Source organism: Alexandromys fortis, unplaced genomic scaffold (assembly GCF_014885135.2).
Source record: "Alexandromys fortis isolate MF-2015 unplaced genomic scaffold, M_Fortis_MF-2015_v1.1 scaffold_55, whole genome shotgun sequence".
Lineage (NCBI taxonomy): Eukaryota > Metazoa > Chordata > Mammalia > Rodentia > Cricetidae > Alexandromys > Alexandromys fortis.
The window spans coordinates 6,258,802-6,276,670 of NW_026067936.1; the positions used below are offsets into that span (position 1 = coordinate 6,258,802).

Sequence of the window (17,869 nt, forward strand, 5' to 3'; positions counted from 1 at the left end):
GTTTCTTATTGGCTAGCTCTTACATATTGTTCTAACCCATTTCTAATATTCTATGTAGCCCACGAGCTGGCTTACCAGGGAGGATCTTAACCTGCGTCTGTCTGGAGCGGGAGAAACATGGCGACTCCCTCACTAAGCTTCTTTCTCCCAGAATTCTCTTCTGTTTTCTCCACCCACCTAAGGGTGGGCCTATCAAGGGGCCTAGGCAGTTTCTTTATTAATAAGAAATCACTCCCACATCAGGAAGGAAGGAAGGAAGGGATTTTAAATTACCATAACAAGGCAAAATAAAATGGTATATGTAAAAGCACCTAGAGATGATCCATGTAAATCAAGTATTTGCTAGTTCAGAGTAGGTGTTCAAAACCAATTCAGATTTCACAGTGTTCTCGTTATCTGCTGAATCTTGAGGAAAGTGTCTTCCCTATGCCTAAGAGAATCTGCTCATAAACAAGATTGTTAAAGGTGCTATCCAGTTCACACATAATTTTATTAGCAAACGTTTTACAATTTCCAAAGTTACCCAGAAGTAGAAAGGAGAATAATGGTGACGATTGTATAAATTGGCTACTATATGAATTACTTCTCTGTTGCTGTTAGAAAACATCATGCCCAAAAGCTTATTTTGTCTTATGGTTCCAGAGGGAAAGTCTATAATGTTGAGGAGGTATGGCAGCAGGCAGCTGGAAAGGAAGCAGACAGAGTATAACTTTAAAAAAAAACAAATAAAATAAATAGTTTCAAATTCAGATATAAGTACACCACATCCCCCTTCCATTTCCTGCTTTCATGTGCCCCCCACCTCCAGCTCTCTCTAAATTCAAGGGCTCTTTTCCTTTCATTGTTGTTACATATATTTTTTTCTTAAATATATAAATAGAGCCTGCTTAGCTTGTCTAAAGTTACTTGTCTGTATCTTACTTCTTTATCCAGATACAGAGAGCACAGAGCACACTGGAAGCAGGATGAGGCTAAAAACTCCCCAATTCCACTATCAGTGAAGCAGTTCCTCCAGCAAGGACATCGCTCCCAATGATTCAGTAACCTTCCCAAGAAGCCTAGCCATCTGTTCAAGTGTTCAGATACATGAGCCTGTGGGGACATTTCTTATTCAAACCACCACAGTAATCATTATCTAATTTATTCAGGAGTCTTCCAAAGGATTCTCGGCACTCATACTTAAGCATCCCTTTGAAGGGTGCCTTTCTGCATCTTAGTCAGCATCCTCCCTGCACAAGGATTAGTAGTTAAAGTGTGTCATCACAAACACCTGCTCAGCCCACATCTCCTTCTTTGCATGCCTGTGAGTTCCTGGATTCTTCCATTTACCGTTTTTCCCTGTGCCCATCCTAATTGATCCACCCATGTCCCGATGTGTCCAAATTTCTTACCGCGACCTGAGGCTCTTCTTGAAATACTAAGTCACACCTGATTGGAATAACCAGAGTATCTGGATGTCTAGATGTGATGCAGCTCAAGAAACCGCAGCTCTTTAATTCAACGAAATATTTGTAAACAGGGGATTGCAAATGGATTACAGTGGCTATGGAACGAGCTGGACAGAAGGTAGCGAAAGATAAGATGGTATTTGCAGACACTCCGGCAGAACGAAAACAGAGACTAGAGATTAAGAAAGGAAATCTCTTCCCTTCCCACTAATACTTAATTGTCAACAGAGTAACCCAAATATTCACCGTGTTCTAGGTGCTTCGCGATCAATAATGACAGAAACTTCTATTTTCCCAAACTTTTCAAGATTTCTTTGCTTCCTAATCCCCAAGCCCTCACTTATAAGAAAAGAATAATTCTACGGAGTTGTGTGTTATACCTGTTTACCATCTTTCTGGATGCTCACAGTATGTCACAAATTTCTATGGATTAAATCAACCCGTGAAGTTAATTCCAACCCATAGCACATAGTTGAGAAGAGATGGAGTGCATTACATCTTACGGTGTGTCCACATTACATAAACAATAGATTAAATAACCTCAGAAGCATAGATAATGGCAAAATGTAGTAAAATAATTAGGGAGTAATGAGTTTTTTATTACCATTTTTAATATAATTTATTTCACTGTAAGTTTCTCTGATTCAGCTTCTAATAATGTCTGTGTTTTATAACAAGCTCTCAAAATTCCTGAAAATGTAATAAGAAACTCTTGCTAGCTAGTATGAGCCAGCTCCAGCGTACCGCTGATTACATTGGCTTTAAAGGCTCATTTGAAAATTATCATGCTACATTTTTTTTCCTATTTAAATCTTAGAAGAAACAGTATTTGAAGCTATTACTTTATATCTCTCAAATTTAGCCACCTCGATAACCTGAGCAGTAACTCCGGATGTTAAAGAAATTGATGCCACTCAGATGTCAATTACACTATTAGCAGAGTTAAACCAAGCGAGATGCCTGCCATCATACGAGAGGATGGTAAAGATTTACCACCTGCAGAGATGGCGAGATACTTTATGTGGTGACACATTAATGCAACAAGATCACCAAGGGGAGGATGACGACACAGTGCCCCAAATCTAAGTTCTTTTTGTTGACAGGCCATATGCTTCCAGCTTTGCAGAGACTTGGCCTAAAGGGAGGCAATGGGCTAGAAATACTGAAAACCCTGATTTTTTTTTTTCTTTTTTCAATCTAGGACGGCTCTGGACTTCCTGCCTGGTACACATAGATTGAATACACCAATTATTACATGAAAAGAGGAAGATAAGAAATAGACCAGAAAAATAACTTCTAAGCAGAAGGCATAAAGAGCTACAAAGAGGAAGCTGGGCGGAGGAGGGGGAGAGGGAAGAGATTTCATTTCACTGCTGCCCTGAGGCTAACATCAGATCCAGCTTATTAAAGAAGAGACTCTATTTCCAGGTTTCCTGGAAAATGTTCTGAGCAAAATCATTGAATCTTCACAACAGTGCCTTTTTGACCGAGTGAAAAAACGAGAGAGAAAGAGAAAGAAACGGTAGCAAAGATGAAGATTCGCAGGTGTAAATACTGAGAGATCTTCAACAAATTTAAGACAATCTCTTATGGGCTTAACTAAAGGCAAAGACTTTCATTTTGTAGCAGAGGTTCAAGGAAAATACAGGGTTTTCATCTATTAAGAAACAGACTAGAGGCCGATTACCGTCCAGCCATGGCCAAGTCCAAGAACCACACCACACACAACCAGTCCCGGAAATGGCACAGAAATGGCATCAAGAAACCCCGGTCACAAAGATATGAATCTCTCAAGGGGGTTGACCCCAAGTTCCTGAGGAACATGCGCTTTGCCAAGAAGCACAACAAGAAAGGCCTGAAGAAGATGCAGGCAAATAATGCAAAGGCCATGAGTGCACGTGCAGAGGCCATCAAGGCCCTGGTGAAGCCTCAGGTGGTGAAGCCCAAGGTGCCAAAGGGTCCCACCCGCAAACTCACTCGTCTGGCTTTAATTGCTCACCCCAAGCTTGGGAAGCGGATTAGAAGCTACTGGCCAGGGGTCGTAGGCTCCAAAATACAAAGCCCAAGGTTCAAGCCAAGGCAGAGGCCTCAGCTGCAGCTCAGGCTCCTAAAGGTGCCCAGGCCCCTGTGAAGGCCCCATAAAAAAGGTCTCAGTCTGCCAATGTGAAGACAGATGGACTGGTGTGAACACCTACACAGTATTTGCAGATGTTCAGGACCTAATGCTGTTTTTACAAATAAACTTGAGGCAAGTTCTGTTAAAAAAAAAAAAAAAAGAAAGAAACAGACTAGACATTTTAAAGCAAAACCTATGAAAAATGTTACTAGGAACTTTTTAACATAATGTTTTTTAACATTATAGCATAACCCTATGCGGTTACCTTTCCTTAAATTATATCCAGATACTTGACAAGCCTCAGAAAGTATAGTTTAGCTGTTGAGCATAGAATACCTCATTGGAGCTGCCTGGTCCAGGAAGCTGCAGAACATGAGGAAGATTCTGAAGACACAGCACACTGGCTGTTGGTACTGCCTGATGTATAGCTTTGGTTCTAAAATTTACAAAAAAAAAAGTATGAAAGGCAGTAAGGATGGAAAGGGGTAAGAAACAGAAGGCCCACAGGTAAGATTTGGAAATAGAAGGAAGTTGACAGCAGCCAGGAGGCTGAGGCAGGAAGATCATCAGGATTTTGAGGCCACCCTGGGCTACCTGTGATTCCCAAGACACCCTGCACTACAGCGTTTCAAAAAATAATAATAATATAAACTAAAAATTGTCTTCCCAGAATGGGTTAACATGACTGACTTTTGTGTGTTATAATGTGTTTATGTTTTTGTATGTATACAGTCAAATGTAGTAGCCTTTAGTCAAAAGTGAACAATTAGTATACTTTCCTTTAGCACAGAAAAAAAAATCACCCTTTTATCTCTGTCAATACTGATGAGAGAAAAGCTTCCCAAGTGTTCACATAGCATTAGGTTTCAAGCAAAACTCAATAAAATAAATAAATAAGAAAACGATGATAGACCTAACTCTTCTGTTATCCTTAATTATTCTGAGTCTTTAAGACAATCACTCCTTGCATTAAATGTTTTTCTCTTGAAACATTAAAACAGTTCAATCAATAACTAACCCTATACATGCACAAAGAATGATAGCAAGGTCTGTCATTATGAAGGGGCTTCTTGGAGGAAGCAGTATATGTTGCAATATAATGAAGGATTGTGTGTGTGTGTGTGTTGCCATATAGCAAGAAGTGGAGTAGAAGCTATTTATCAAGCTCGTTAAAGGCACGGTGTCTCCACCTACTGTAGGCTGAGACAGTTCAAGTTTCTCCTGCCTCATGTGACTTTGATTTTCTACCCTTCTCCGAGTGTGTCTTGCAGAGGAAAAACTTGCTTATGTTGCAGGGAGTGGACATGCTGCCCCTTCGTTTGTGGCACAGGCCACATTAAATCGAGGGTAACGCCATGTTCCCATCCCCTTTCCCAGCCCCATGACTCCTGCGTAACCTCCATTCTGCAACTTCACAAACTTTTCCATTTTTTATCCCCCCTTTCATTTTACTTTTCAGAAACTTGGCATTTTGCTCCAGTTTTACTGTTCTGCATCATGTAAGAACACCTTGAGGTCGAGGATAAAGAAGTTTGTTTTGGAGGCAGAGTCTGGGTTGGGTATTTGATTTCTTCAAAGGGAGATAGCAAAAGAGGTACTCCTTTTACATCACAAGAAAACTCAGCCTAGTTTATAATTTCTCCAAAAGAGTCTGTTTGGTCAATGGTAAGACGGACTCACTAAATGCTGTAGTGGACAGTGGTTTCCCCTTATACAGTATTGATTTCTTTAGTTTCACCTGCCCGGAGTCAACAGTTCTTTGAAAATATAAAATGGAAAATTCCAGAGGAAACCATTTCTGAGTACTCAATTGCATGCTTCTCTGGGCATCTGAATGAAACAGAAAGCCTTCCCAGCAGGGGAGTGTACCATCCCCTTATTGTGCATAGCCAGTGTACATGCTACCTGCCCATTAGCCACTTAGCTGTTATCTCAGTTAGGTTATAAGACTGACTGTCACAGTATTGCAATGCCTGTGTTCAAGCAACCCTTATTTTATTTAATGTCCCAAAGAGCAAGAGAGATGGTGGTACCAACTCGGAAATGGCATGGGGAAGCCGTAAACTGCTTCCTTTAAGTGAAAAGTTGAAAGCTCAATATTTTGTGAGAGGCCACACTCACAGAACTTTTACTATACTACCTTGTTATAATCATGCTGTCTTACAGACAGTATTACGTACTGTTGGTAACCTCTAACTATACCTAATTAAGTACTATCCGAGGAATGTATAGGAACAAAACAGAGTGGACAGAGGGCCATTGCTATCTACCATTGTTTCTAACACCCACTGTGTCTTGGAAGGCTTTCATCCCTAACCTGGAAATAATGATTACTGGTCCTGTTATACCCCAGTTTGTAATGCATATCCAGTATATACTTCTAGGCATGCCACATCTCTCCCAATATGATGACTAATTTAGACACTAACTACAAGGCTTTTCTTTCAGCTCTAACACTTCTGAGTACACACAGTGCCCCAGATGTCCAGGTGCGAATGCAGTAAAGTTCCAGCTTGAAGGGAATTTATAAGTGTCTCAAGGCTCAGCCTCGCCAACCTCAGAAGTTGCATACATAAATGTTTCTCAAGGGCAGATTTTCATCAGTTTCATTCTCCTGAATCTGACATGCTATTTTCATAGCAGGAATACAGTGCCGCCAGAGGGAAGAAACCTATGCAAATAGCTCCAGTTTGTGGAGGCAAACTAAAGGCTTATGGGCAAGCCACGTTTGATGCAGGGCATTATTCAACTGTGGTTGTCTCGATGGGCTGCCATTTAGAGAAGGAATCAGACCTAATAGCTTCCCAGCTGGAGCTAGGGAACTGTGGGGATAAGAGAACGCAGATACATCAGAGTGGTTTTAAAGAAGCCTGAATTTTTAAAGAGCCCTGTGTTCATTTACTTCTGTTGCACTGGCAACATACTTGAGGAAAATAACTTCGAGTAGGAATCATCTGTGTGGACTCATTATGTCAGATCCTTCAGGAGTTTTGTGATTTCATGGTTGGCTGTTTCTATTACTGTCTGTAGTGAGGGCAGAAAAAGCTGCTCCCTTCATAGCAGCCAGGAAGCAAAGATCAAATGAGGGAGAAGCAGGAACAATGCCCACTATTCCAAGACAAGCACCCCCAGGGACCTACTGCTAACAGGGTTTTCTTTCCTATTTCTTCTACATAAAATACACTATAAATCTATCACTGGGTTGATTCAAGGATTAGGTCCCATGGTCAACCAACCATCTCCCAACAAAACTACACTAGTTGATGATCAAGCCTCCACCTCAACACTTGAACATTTGGGGGAGACTCTTCATAATTCAACAAATAATAAGCCCTAATATAGAGTCACTTTACCTGGGTTGCACCCTAATTCTGTTACTTGGATATTCACTCTAAAACCTTGAGCTTTCCTCTTTCAAACTTAAGTTTTCTCTTGAAGACAATATTCACGTTGCTTTCTACCACAGAAAAGTTACTCTAAGGCCCACAATGAACCTATGAAATAATTCATAATCTGCAAAACACCTTGCTTCCCTCCACTGGTCACAACAAGAGGGGCATGTTTAAGTCAAAAGATGTATCCTTTCCCTGCCAACACTCTTTTTATTTCAAGTTTTGAAAATAAAATGCCCACACATTCTTAAATGGCACCACCATCTCCTTAAAAATATCAGCTAATGAGACTTTCATAGCTCACTCTTCATACTGGTGGGAAGAAGCAATTATGGTTTCGCTTTCGCCTTCTCTGTTTCTTGCTCAACGCACTGTTACCATTTGGCAGAGATCAAAGCCTTAAGTTGATGCTCCCACCCAGCCAGGGGTACTTGTAGATCACCCACAGTTCGCACTGTGACTTGGAACCTTTGATACCAGTGAGATGTGGTCGAAAGGTGAAACAAGAAGAAGGCACCTAAACCTTTGTGTTAGGGAATGAGCTGAATAGTGACCATCTGCATTGCAGGGCACAGGGGATCTTGCCTGTGGCCTCACCTCTAATGTCTTCCCAAAAGCCTGTACTACCACGTAAGAGAGCTGAGACGTGCAAACACTGACCTCACATCTTCTGACCTGCTGGGATCAGAGCACCGATGGATTAACTAGCCCTGTTCCCAGCCAGCTAATAGCTGTGTTGCTCAATTAATTAGAAAGCTGTCCTCAGAAGAGGGCTTAGTTACTACAATTGATCTTTGGAGCATTTGCTCTTGCCTCCAGCTTGAATTTAGCTGCTACACCGCTATGGATTCTCCTGCTTTGGTGAGGGAGGAACCTTGGAGGAGGTTCCTCTGTCCTCAGAATGATGATGACAGGGTCGGCACTCAGATGCTATGGAGCCAGTGATGCTGAGCCCATCCTTCCTGAACATTTTGATATTTGGTTCTCCATGGACTATTTTGGCGTTCATTTTTAGTTTGAGACTATTATATTAAAATGTCAATTGTCTGAACGGAAGGGGGCAGTGCCTCTGAATATTTTATTTGTGCCACACTAGTTCCACCCCAAGCATAGTGTCTGCGTTAGCAGAGCACTGAAAAGGTTATCCTAAAGAAGGTGATGCAACCCTGCCCCTTCTAGATGTAGAAGAGCACGGTGTCTCCCCAAAGCCATGGGCTGTAATGTCAAGTCAGCCGTCTCAAGAGCATGCGCCGCCAGCTCTTGGCTAGAGAAGGTGCTAATTACCTGCCAGATCCAGCTGGACTTATGGACAAAGGCCAGAGCCAATGCCAACAGTTTCTCTAAAATCCCACGCCAGATTGAATATCAACTGCTCTCAACAACTGGCGACCAAGCCCTCCTCCTTAAGATACCCCTCTTCTGCCAGCCCGTCACATGCCCAGAGGGTCTCAGGTCCTGCTCAAATTCTTCTGGTTTTACGTAGCTCCTAAACAGACCAACTCCATCCAACCTGAGTCCACATCTGTTAGTAACATCTGGTCCTGTTAATACCTCATGCTGGTGACTTGTTCCAGCCGTGTCTCAGGGCAGCAGCCTGGGTCTTGGGCTGCTTTTGTGACCAAAATTAGTATGCCAGATCACCGCACAGAGACAGCAACCTGAGAATTAGAAGTCACCCTCGAAAGAGGCGCACATTATGTCACAAAATGTGCATGCTAACGAAACCCCGTCTCATATAACCCACTGAGCAGAAGGGTTCTGAGAGTGTGCGCAGGGCACATCTATTTCCTGGCTAATTTCCTCACTTCGGAAGCAAGGAACAAAGCAAGCAGGTGGACTTCTAATAAAGGTATCTCTCACTCAACTTCCTCCCTACAGGAAAGAACGGGAAGCAGGGAGACTCAGAGGCCACCTGTCCCTGCCTCTTTTCTGACTTTCTCCTTTTCTGCTGTTGTCTCTCCTCCTCATACAAGTCTAATTTGTAGGAAGGAGAAAGTACACAGTGTACCAGTCTCAGGTACTTGGGCTGCCAGATCTTATTTCCCTGGGATATGTGGTGGATGGAGGCAGGAACAACTGTGGTTACAGATTGGATTTACTTCTCTACAGGTGTTCCCACCCTCGACACAGGGCCCAGCCTTGCACAGTTCACCTTCCAGCCTCAGCAGAACTAAGGGATTGTGTTGGCTGCAGGAGTGCTGGGCAGCTTCTCAGTCAGGCCAGACCTCTGCAGTCTTGTCAGCTCTTTGACATCACTCATGGAAAGGGAGATACATCCTCAAAGAACACACCAGGATGAAGGGGATGGGTGTTTTCAGGAAGCAGGAGGTGCTAGATGAGACGCCTAAGGGTTTCAACGTCATGCAACTATCCCTTCTCCCACTCCTAACCCCACCATAATAGAACCCTGTGATAAACAGCCAGGAACTAAGCTGTCTGGTTGCTCGTCCCAAAAATGCCATCCCTCCTCTCCATTCTTAACATGTCTGTCTTGGGAATAATGTTTTCTCCAGTCTTTAACGCCTTCGTGTGAAATGTCATTGAAGTTTCTTCTGGGTTGGAGGGAGAGCAGAAAATAGGCTGCAATACAGGCACAACACATGTTTCACGGAGGAGCCTGAAGAAAGCAGGGAGGCAGCCGGGCGATGGTGGCGCATGCCTTTAATCCCAGCACTCAGGAGGCAGAGGCAGGCAGATCTCTGTGAGTTCGAGACCAGCCTGGTCTACAGAGCTAGTTCCAGGACAGGCTCCAAAGCCACAGAGAAACCCTGTCTCAAAAAACCAAAAAATGAAAAATTAAAAAAAAATAAATAAAAGAAAGCAGGGAGGCGTACGCTGCTGCTCAACCTGAACAGGACTAGGTAGAGGGAAAGGGCAATAAAATAAGTCGATCTACAAAGTAAATCCGCAAAACAAAACCAGAGAAGGTGATGGCTAATTTAGGTGACAATGTTAACAGGATTAAAGGACTGCTAAAGCATTATTTGGTGGCAAGGCTGAGAGGATTTCTGGAGATCTTTGTGTAATCCTAGTTAAAGGAGCAGGAAAGACCTGCAGTCAATATGGGTGGTTGCCATCAGGCCCAGGAGGCGAGGATAGAACAGAAACATCAAAGAGGAGTTAGTTTTTTCTCTCTGGCAGCTATAATACTTTCCATGGACTTCAGAACTGTGAACTTTCTGACCTTAGGACTCCAAGATATACCCAGGTGACTTTGGTCTCAGTATGATAGTTATCCCAGTTATAAAACCTTAAGGCTTACACTGGGCCATGCCACCACACCCAGGGGTCTCCAGCTTATGGTCAACCTGTTGTCAGATGTCTGAGTCTCCATAGCTGTGTGAACCAACTACACCAATGCATCTCCTGTCACACGTCTATGTAGCATCTATGATTTCTCTATATCATCTACATAACTATCTGTATTCCATTGTGTGTGCCTTTCGGGGAAATAGTGACTCATTTACAGACCTTCCGCAAGAGAATGAAGGTCAAAAATAACAGGTTTTTAAGTGGAAAGAAAGAAGAAAGAGAGGGAGAAAGGAAGGGGAAGGAATGGAAGACGGAGGGAGGGAAAGCAAAAAGACGGGAATGGGAAAAATTGAACAAAACTCTATGGGTGAAGTATAAACCTGAGCTCATCCATGCTTCTGCTTCTTTCCCATGATTTATCTGAAAAGAAAACCCCACTATGTTTTGACATACATGTGTCCTCACCCTGACTTCTTGGGCAATCTGATTTGAGCCAGGATATAGCTTCTCTCCTCACCCTTCCTGCACTTACAGCCTCTGGTTATAGAGACATCCTCAGTGCCCCTCCTGCCTCTGGACGCAGAGCACCTTTGCCTCCTGATGAGATTCAGTGAATTTGAAGCCCAAATATTATATCTCAGAATTATATCTGGACATCATCTCCATTCTCACACTTAGAAATTTTGATGCATATCCAAAGGCCAAAGACTCTAGAGAAAGGGACACTGTGAGAGACTTGTTATCAAAGACCACAACCTCTAAAGCACACAAAATGATATCAGCTTGGTTTGGCAGATACACATCTAGCACGAATTCTAACTGGTCTCAATAATAAAAACCTGGAGTCAGATATAGGGGTTAATGCTGGAAGATCAGAGAAGCAGAGGAGCCAGCCACTGGAAAGTTCGTACCTCTACCAGTGATCAGACAGAAGGGGCCATCCTGTCTCTACAAATCCGCAGACTGAACACTCAGACTAAATTCTCAGACTGAATCCTCAGACTGAATGCCCAGACTGTCTCATAAGATGCATTCTCACACTGCATCTGAACTCCTGTCTCCTCCTGCCTTATATTTCTCTCTCCACCCAGTCATATCACTCCTATCTCTACCCACCTAGTACTGGAATTAAAGGCGTGTGACTCCCAAGTACTGGGATTAAAGGTGTGTCCCATCACCTGGCTCTGTTTCTCTTTTAGACTGGATCGATCTTGTGTAGCACAGGGTGGTTTTGAATTCACAGAGCTCCATCTGCCTCTGCCTCCTGAGTGCTGGGATTAAAGGAGTGTGCCACCACTGCCTGGCCTCTACAGTTAACTAGTGGCTTAGTTCTGCACTCTTCAGGCAAGGTTTATTTGTTAGACTATAAACAAAATATCACTACATACACATACATACATGAGTATATGTATATATATATATATATATATATATATGCCTCTTCACTGTTAACATGTGCATCATATTCTCCTATTATCCAGCTACTGGTGCCCACATTCCCATTAGGTTTCCAAATTTAAATAAACAGCCATTAGAGAATTCTTCCATTGCTCTCAAGAGACTGGAATGGAAGTGAATAAATGAACTTTTAAAGATAATTGGCTTCCCAAATCTTCTCCTGTCCTCCGTTCTCTGCTATTGGATGGTCCCCCTGGGAACAGCATATAAAACCAACTCAGGATTCCAGTAGCACATAGTGTGTGGCAGGAGCACACAGAGAACCATGTCTCTTGAGGGTTGGGTGTGCTTGGCTTGGCTGCTGCGTATCGGGAAACACTTGCTATTTCTGCTCTTATGCTTCTTCCAACTTATTATGCTGTTTCCTCTTATTGGCACCCTGGTCCAGCCCTCTCTAGCTGCTTCTTCTAACCCAGCTCAAGCTTGCCCTTCGAAGACTGGATTCCAATTAGTGGAAGAGCAATTAATGGCACCACAGAAGCACTGGGATCAATCTCCAGCTATTACCTCCATACACACATATGCACATACACATGCACACACTGCCCGTGCACATGGACATGCACACGCAAAACCAGAAAAGAAAAAACCTAAAAGCCAAGTGCTATGAATCCTCAAATGAAAAAAGCTTTCTGTAATTTTATTTTTCCCAGGATATATTTCCAGGGTGCTCCTTTTAAATGAAGTAGAGTTCACTACCCGAAACCTGAATCCTCAGATTCTCAGAACCATCATTCACTCTCTTAACAAACATGTGCTGGTCAATTACTTTGAGACATTGTTTCTACTCAGCTGTTGAGAACGCAGGGGTTGGTTAGGCGCAAATAAATATCCTCCAAGAAGCCAGAAAACAAGCAAAGTCATGACAAAATAAGCAGCAATGGTCTCAAAATACACAAAGTTCCAGAGTTAACGTGAGCTAGGGACCCAGGCTGGCAAGTGGCTGCTGAGGGGAATGGGTTGCTGAGTCAGGTAACAACACTAGAACTTCCCAACTTCAGGACTAGTGGAGGGGATGTTCTGTCTGAAAAGACAACGTTTGAAGAGAAAAAGTAAAAATGAAAAATTAGTCCTGTACAAAAAAAAGTGGAGGGGGTGAAGGGCAATAGACCATCAGGCAACTGACTTGAGTGCAAAGAAAGACATTGAGTGAGGAGAGACTGAGTGTGGGGCAGATAGAGGCTCTGGGCACTGTGAGCTCTGAACAGAGATAAGCAGCAGCAGATCCTAGAATGTTCTGTTTATCATGATGAGAAGTCTGGGTGTTATTACAGACACAGCGCCGTGACATTGCCGCAGGTAGGTACACACGAGCACATGCTTGTAGCTAGCGAAAAATGTCTCACACTTGGACCTGGGCTCAGGGCAACTGCAGAGCTTCCAAAGTAAAGAAACTAAAAAAGCCAGGGGTGTGAAACTACGGTATCTTAGACATGTATTGTCCCCAGTGACACTGTGCTGAAGCCTTGTCCACCGCCACATAGAACTTTCTGGAGGGGAGGCCTAGTGAAAAGGAGTTGGGTCACCAGGTGTATCCCTGAGAAAGGCACTTGGATGCTGGCTCTTTCTTGCTTTTCTCGTTGCCTTTTCATTCACTTTATTTTCCATCCACAGGGCCGAGCAACCATGGACTGGAACCTCAGAATCATGAGATAAAACTTACCTTTACTCCTTTTAAAAAAAATATTGAGTTTTATTTTATGTTCATGGGTGTTTTGCCTACATGTATGTCTATGTGCATGCCTGGTGCCTGTAGAGGTCAAAAGACATGCTAGATTCCCTGGAACTGGTGTCTCAGATGGTTGTGATCTGCCATGTACGTGATGGGATTCAAACGTGGATCCTCCAGAAGAGCAACAAAGGCTCCTAACCAGGGCCATCTCTCCAATCCCATCTGCCATCCTTGGAAGAGGATTGTTTCAGCTATTTTCTCATGACGGTAAAAACATTGACTAATATGGAAGATGTAAAAATGAGCAAATGTCTCTGTATCAATTTGTTTTTAGGCTGTGAAATCAACTCCTCCAACATAGCTAAGGGTCTCCAAATCAGCATTGCTTTGACGGCTGGCTATCACAGAACACTTTGACCAGCGTTGACTAAGTGCTTTAGGGCATGTGCTATTGAATAATTCCATCAATGATAATAAAAGTTGTTGTTTAATTAGAAGGGAAAGAACGCTGTTGCATTCACAGGGAGATAATGAAAGAATTCAATAAAAGCCCATGACAATCGTAATGGGCTGGCAGTCCCCAGGTCCTCCCCATTCTAAGTATTGCTGTTGGCAGTCTGTGTGCCTGCTGGGAAAGAGGAAACAGCCCTGCTGAGCACCTGGGACAAGGTCCTGCTGATGAAAACCAGCTGCATGCAAAAGGAGCTGAGGGAAAATGCAGTGTGGATATGTTGAACTTTTAGGCTACTCTTCAGCAGCAGTCGCTTCCAAGATGGTGAGAGTGAGCTATGGAAACAGGAAGAAAAAGCCATGAGTTCGGGTTTGTGATTCAGACCTCTGATGGCAGTCTGACTCTCCCTATGCCTGTAACGGTATGCTAGTCCACCTTTCAGCAAATGGTTCCTCCATCCGTCAAGTAGTTGGAGTCATCCCTGACTCTTCTCTTTACATACTTTGACCAATCCTTCCCGCAAGCACATTAGGCTTGACTTGCAGCACACATTGAGAATCCAGCCATTTCCCCTTCCTGCAAAGCCACAATGCCCCCCCCACTGTCTCTTTTTAGATATGTGCGATATTTTCTAACCCATTGTTAGATGCTGTCCCTCTCAATATCGCAATACCACAGTCATAAAGACCTGTCAGGAGAGTGGATCAAAACAAAAGAAATTCATTCACTTATTTTTGAGTATGGGCTGGACTCACTGAGCCCCTTCCAAAAATTATGGAGACAGAGTGCACCTTCTAGTGGAGACACATGCAGAGACCAATCTCATCAAACAATGAAGCTTCCATTACCAGTGAGAAGTGTGCCGCATGAATGATGTCATGAAAGAAAGGCAGGTTTTCTCAGTGGGATTCTGCCCAAACACCATTAACCTGGTCCCATAACAAGGAAACAGGCAAAAGTAAATTGAAAGACATCCTGCAGTGTAAACAGTAGCCCTCAAAACTCTCAAAGTTACAAAAGTAAATAAATACTGAAGAACCGTAAAAGATCAAAGAGACATAACACATAAACACAATATGGTGTCCTGGGACACAAGAATAACCTCCTTAGGAGCCCAGGGGGCCGAAGTCTAGATACCATGATACAGTACAGCAGTCCTGGCTTGACTGTGACCTTTCTTTCCATGGTTTTCATCACTCGTGGCCAGTCAGGAAACAAAAATATAAAGTTAAAAATTCCACAAATTGTAATTGTGAGCTGTGTCCTACTCTGAGTAGCACAAGAAAATCTTGAGGTGTTCTGCTCCATCCTTACTAAGACCTGAATAATTTTGTTGTCCACCGTATCCATGTTGTATGTGCTACCTTCCTGTTCACCAGTTAGTAGCTGCCTTGGTTATTAGGTTGGCTATTTTTATCTCGAAGTTCTTGCATTCAAGTAATTGTTGTTTTATTTAATTATGTCTTCAATATGCAAACGTGATGACGTTGGTAATTTAGATACATCAAAGTGAAGCTGTGCAGTTCTTTAAGGAAAACTGAACTTTTATGACTTAATAAGAAATGGAAAATATCATATGTTGACATTTACACTAAGAAAGAAGCTTGTGTTCATGAAACTACAAAGAAGGGGAAGTTTGAGTTTATTTTAAGTTACTATAATAAAATACTTGAAATAATAAACTTAAAAAGAATAAAGATCTACTTTGGCTCAGTTTCAGAGTTTTCAACCCATAAATTGGTTCATCCACTTTTTGCCTGTGGCAATACAGTTATGTATCATGGTAAGATACGCACAATAGAGCAAATCTGCTCACCTCAAGAAGGCCAGGAAATAAAGTAGAGGAGACAAAGTGACATCCAAAGACACTGACCCAATGACCAAAAATTTCCCCATAGCTACCACCACAAAAGGTTCCTGTCACTTCCTAGTAGTATCATATACTGGGGCCCAAGCCTCTAGTGCACATGTGAAAAGGTAACACCCCAGATAGAAAGAATAGAATGCTTCACACCCCAGAAATTAGGACCAAGTTATGAGAAGTACTTAATGAAGATGGAAAAGGACTAAATGTTAATCTAAATGCCGTCCATGGTTGTAATCCTTGGTCTTAGTACATAGTTCTAGAGACAAGTGGATGGTAATGTAAATGATTAAATCCTGGTATCATCAGGTGTGCCATTATTATATAATGAACAAGTATCAGAGGAAACTAAGTGAGTGCGCTATGGTGACCATGGGCTACTAGAAAATAGTATTCTAAATAGAAACTTACTCCAAACTTTTAAAAAGCATACGCATGCGAAAGAAAGTCACATTGGTTTAGTCCTCGGGCTCTCAGAAGTACCCTGTCCCCCATGGCTCTACAGCCTGGCCCCTCTGTTGCAACGCTTGGACTATGCCAGCCTTCTGTTGTCACTCTCGTCGTTCACACATTCTTCGTACTGAAGACATGTTCTCAGCTTGGGCGCTGTGCTGTGCATCTCATCCTCCAAAGCTTTTCCTGCAGATGTGTGGATTTAGTTTCTGTAGGTCTGACTCAAATGTCAGCTTCTTAGTCAGGTTTCTATGGTTACACATCTAAAACTGCAGCTTCCCCTTGATATTGTCTAACATTTCTTCTTCCTGCAAGGACTTTCGCCTTAGCCCTTGCTGCAGCTGCCTTACTGCAGCTGAGCTGGATTTTCCTTTGCCTTATTGCTAGACACTAAGCACCAAAATGCAGATTCTTGGCGACTCTTTATGGCAATACCCTCAATTCCCTCAAGCACATGGTAGGTGCTCGTTAAATCTTTTCTTAAGACTTAAAATGGCCTTTGGTGTTTCTTCAACTTTGACTCTTCTCTAACACCGATTTCTTGGAAGTTTAAACTTGTTTAAGACTATGAAGGAGACAGCGCAGTGTTTGGCATGAAAAACACATAAGTTCTTTCTTTTTTCAGGTCACTAGAGAATTCCTATTCCTAATGTTAGCACTCTTACAAATTTACTAGCTCTGTGGCTGACTATTCCACAAGTAGCTACAGATTTTGTTGAATTAGGGCTGGAAACAAAGATTTACAACTTGTGATTAATCTTTACCACACACAAGTCCCAACATATGGCAAAGCTCTGTGTCTTATGCCTGCTTTATTTCAAGAAGGAGATGGGGGAGCACAAGTTTCAAGATTTTGGAATTGATTTGTAAGTCTAAAGTGACAATGACATTTTCTAAGTAGTCCCACATCCTTAAAAGCTCCAAAGCTTATTTTCAGTACATTTTCCCTATGCCCACCCTGACTTCTGGAAAAACTTCACTCTAATTGCATCGGAGACTCTCTCCTGTAGACGGACTTTCATCTATGGCTGATATGAGTGAGTAGAAGAAGTGAGACAGAGCAGGATATACACTGCATTCCTTGGCCTTGAAATAAGAATAGTACCACGAGAGTGAGAAAAACGTGGTGTCTATAGATTGCCTAATATCTTTAGAAAAACCATCACATGTAAGGAGTGACCTTAGGTGAACTGTCTCATTGCAACTTACAGTGATAATGGAAAGCATGTTTATTACAAATATGCTTATTGTGAGAATGGAAAATAGATAAAATATATCATCATATAATCATTATTAGGCACAAAATCTTTATATTACTTTTATGACTACTACCATTATCACCTTACATAAATTGCATGCAAAAACCAAAGCTAAGCCCTAATCATGCTATGGTCTTGCTTAATTTGACAAAATTATAAAAGAGGAACTACCTTTATTCTCCAGCTTAGCTAGGGAAATTGAATTTGGCACGGATTAGTATGAAAAGACTGAAGAATTAACACCCAGGGACTTCATCCCAAGTTAGAATCTATCACTTCCTACATGTTGCAGAGTCCAAAATCTGAAGCCAGCATTCAGGGCACTGCTATTCATACATGTTAATTGGTATTGGGTTTACATTTATTCTGCGTAGGTCACAAATCTTATTGTCTAGGCGCACATGTCAAGTCTGATCAGAAAATCCAGAGCCTGGAATTAAATTTCCTCTGCTCTTTGCCCCCAACAGCTTGCAGGTTATAGCTAAAGCCGGGTGTTATCCATCT

General features: G+C 42.4%; 1 pseudogene; it reads left to right on the forward strand.

Annotated features, from left to right (window-relative positions):
- Window positions 1–3,129: 3,129 nt before the first annotated feature.
- LOC126504492 (60S ribosomal protein L29-like) lies at window positions 3,130–3,736 on the forward strand (annotated as a pseudogene).
- The last annotated feature ends 14,133 nt before the right edge of the window (window positions 3,737–17,869 follow it).